This window comes from Amblyraja radiata, chromosome 17 (assembly GCF_010909765.2).
Source record: "Amblyraja radiata isolate CabotCenter1 chromosome 17, sAmbRad1.1.pri, whole genome shotgun sequence".
Lineage (NCBI taxonomy): Eukaryota > Metazoa > Chordata > Chondrichthyes > Rajiformes > Rajidae > Amblyraja > Amblyraja radiata.
In genome coordinates, this window is record NC_045972.1 from 16,522,541 (window position 1) to 16,526,317 (window position 3,777).

Below are 3,777 nucleotides of genomic sequence, written 5' to 3' on the forward strand. Positions count from 1 at the left end.
GATGTCGTATTTCCGTTTATGTGATCTCTGCCTTTGAAAGGCTGATCTCTAAAGCGACCGCGGAAAGGAATTGTCTCCCCCTGTAGGAATTTAGCAGCGTGAACCGGTGTACAATGTTAAGGCAAGCACTGCAGGCTAATGATTATTTCCACTGTTTTTTTGTCATTTCATTCCCCTCTGCTATGAATATGGTTTATTGTGTATATAATTCATTGGTGCCAGTAAGCATTTGGTGGTGCCTCATTCAGCTTGAAGAGCTTTCATTATATAGTGCCCCTCGCGCCTCTTTAAGCCATTACGAAAGCCTTTATGGGCAATGGAGTACTTTTGTTTTTGCTTTGCTGTAAATTTGTCTGGAGACTATTTGTGTTGGATATTAAAGGGTCGATTGTTCGGCACGGACTAGAAAGGTCGAGATGGCCTGTTTCCGTGCTGTAATTGTTATATTATGAATTCCTAGAAAGAGAACCTTAGGCTGAAACAGATGTTGTAAAACTGTAGTTTACCGACACAAGGAACTGCAGGTGCTGGCATCTTGAGCAAAACACATAGTGCTGGAAGAACCCGGTGGGTCGGGCAGTATCGGTGGAGGGAATGGACAGGTGATGTTTTGGGTTAGGACACTTCTTCAGACTCACTTTTTGGGGGGTTGGGGGGAGAGAAAGCTGGAAAAGAGAGGCGAGAGAGGACAAATCTAGGTGGACACGCAAATGGCAGATCGGTGGGATAAGTGACCAAATGGGTGCCACATTAGGAAAGAAAAGGAGCGAAATGTAAATCCAGAAGAGGGGGACGAGGTGGGACGGGACAGGGAGGAGGAGGTGATAAAAGGAAAATGTTGAAATTGGGAATAAGTGTAATTGGGAATTCTTTGTAATAATAATAATAATAATAAATTTTATTTATGGGCGCCTTTCAAGAGTCTCAAGGACACCTTACAAAAATTTAGCATGTAGAGGAAAAACATGTAAGGGGAATGAAATAAATAGTAGAGACATGACTAGTACACAAAGTAAAGACAGAATACAATTCAAAACACAATATGAGGCAATTAATGCACAGATGAAAAGGGAGGGGGACGTGGGGCTAAGGATAGGCAGAGGTGAAGAGATGGGTCTTGAGGTGGGACTGGAAGATGGTGAGGGACACGGAATTGCGGATCAGTTGGGGGAGGGAGTTCCAGAGCCTGGGAGCTGCCCTGGAGAATGCTCTGTCCCCAAAACTGCAGAGGTTGGACTTGTGGATGGAGAGGAGACCGGCTGATGTGGATCTGAGGGACCGTGAGGGTTGGTAGGGGGAGAGGAGGTCAGTGAGATATGGGGGGGGGGGGGGGGGGGGCAGATGGTGGAGGGCTTTGTAGGTGAGGATCAGGATTTTGTAGGTGATCCGGTGGGAGATGGGAAGCCAGTGAAGTTGTTTGAGGACTGGAGTGATATGATTCCAGGATTTGGTGTGGGTGATGAGTCGGGCGGCTGTGTTCTGGACCAGTTGGAGTCGGTTGATGTAGGTGGAGCTGATGCCAAGGAGAAGTGAGTTGCAATAGTCCAGTCGGGAGGAGATGAAGGCATGGATGAGTCTTTCAGCAGCGGGAGGTGTGAGAGAGGGTCTGAGTTTGGCGATGTTGCGGAGATGAAAGAAGGAGGTTTTAATGACATGGCGGATGTGAGGCTCAAGGGAGAGGGTGGAATCAAAGATCACGTCAAGGTTGCGGGCCTTGGAAGATGGGGAGACAGTGGTGCCGTCGATGGTGAGAGTGGGGTTATTGATTTTGCTGAGTGTGGCTTTGGAGCCTATGAGGAGGAATTCTGTCTTATCGCTGTTGAATTTGAGGAAGTTATGTTGCATCCAGGTTTTTATAGCTGACAAACAGGAGTTGATATGGGAGAGGGGGGGGGGGGGTTGTGGGGGGATTTGGTGCCGAGGTAGATCTGGGTGTCATCGGCGTAATAGTGGAAGTCCAGGGTGAAGTGGCGGAGTATCTGACCAAGGGGGAGGATGTAGATGATGAAGAGGAGGGGGCCGAATACGGAGCCTTGGGGAACGCCTTGAGTGACTGTGGCTGTAGCAGAGGTGTGGTTGTGGAGAGAGATGAAGTGGGATCTGTTGGAAAGGTAGGAACGGAGCCAGCTGAGTGCAGAGCCTTCAATTCCGAGGTCCTTGAGTCTGGTGAGCAGGATGTTATGGTTCACATTTGTACACTCTTAAGGGGGAAGGATTCAGTTTTGCAGTTCATTTTCCAACAATCACTTGCCTCGGGTGATGTTCCGCTGGATTGGAGGAAGGCTAACATCACTCCTCTCTTTAAGAAGGGTTCAACCACCAACCCAGCGAATTATCGTCCTGTTTCATTAACAAGTACTTGCTGCAAATTGCTGGAGCATTTAATTGATAGTAATCTGATGCGACACGTGAGCAAACATAACATTCTTGCTGATAACCAACATGCATTTAGGAGGCATAGATCATGCGAGTCTCAGCTTATCCTGACAAATGACCTGGCCAAGCACCTTGATAGTAACGTCATCACGGATTTAGTTGTGCTGGGCTTTTCTAAAGCATTTGATGTCATCCCACACCAGAGACTGCTTCGGAAGCTTGACTTCTATGGTATTCGTTCCAACACGAAACGATGGATTTCCAGTTTCCTGACAAAACGTCTTCAGCGTGTGTGTGTGAATGGAAAGAGCTCCAATTGGCATCCAGTGTTGAGTGGTACACCTCAGGGCACAGTACTTGGCCCACACCTATATTTGCTTTACATAAATGACATCCATGAAAAAGTCACAAGTACGACCAGACTATTCGCTGATGATTGTTTGCTGTACCATCCAATTAAGTCAGCTGATGATGAAGATGCTCTCCAAAAGGATCTCGATACTATGGTTGAGTGGTCACAACAATGGGGCATGCAGTTCAACCCTTCCAAATGTGAAACCATGCGTGTCACCAGAAAGAGGAATCCAGGCGAAACAACTTACAATATACTTGGTGCCACCCTTGAAGAATCCAAACAAACCAAGTATCTTGGCATCAAATTGCAGAATGATCTGCGTTGGAATGGTCAGACTCATCATGCAACGGTGAAAGCAACAGGTGTCCTAAACTTTCTGAGGCGCAACTTTCATCATTGTTCAACTTCTGTCAAGGAGAAGCTATACTTCACCCTCGTTAGACCTCATTTGGACTACGCAGTTGCAGCATGGGACCCATACACAAATAAAACCATTTCTTCCATCGAACGTGTCCAAAGACAGGCAGCTCGATTTGTTACTAACACCTATGAGAGAGAAGCGAGTGTCACCAAACTTCTGAATTCTCTGGGGTGGAACCCTCTCCAAGACAGACGCGAAGCTCACCGTTTGACCTGTTTTTACAAAATGTTAAATGGTCAGCTCGACATAGATTACAAGACCTACACCAAACCCAAACCAATTAGGAGTAGACGAGGGCATTCGATCCAATTTGTGATCCCAGCTACAAAGACAGATGTGTACAGCAATTCGTTCTTCCCCCGCACAATTAAAGCATGGAATAATCTCCACCCTACTATAGTTACCCAACCAGATGCAACTAAATTTAAAGTAGCTCTTTCTTCCCAATAACCCTTTCTGGCTTAAGCCCTCCCTTCACCACCTCCACCTTAAATTCCATTTGGAATATTTTGGAGGACCAAGAAACCAAGAACCAAGATCAAGGTGAATGGTGGGGATTTGAGATAGTCATTAAAATGGGTGTGCACAGGAGGAGGGGAGGGGGGGGGGGGGGGGGGGGGGGGAG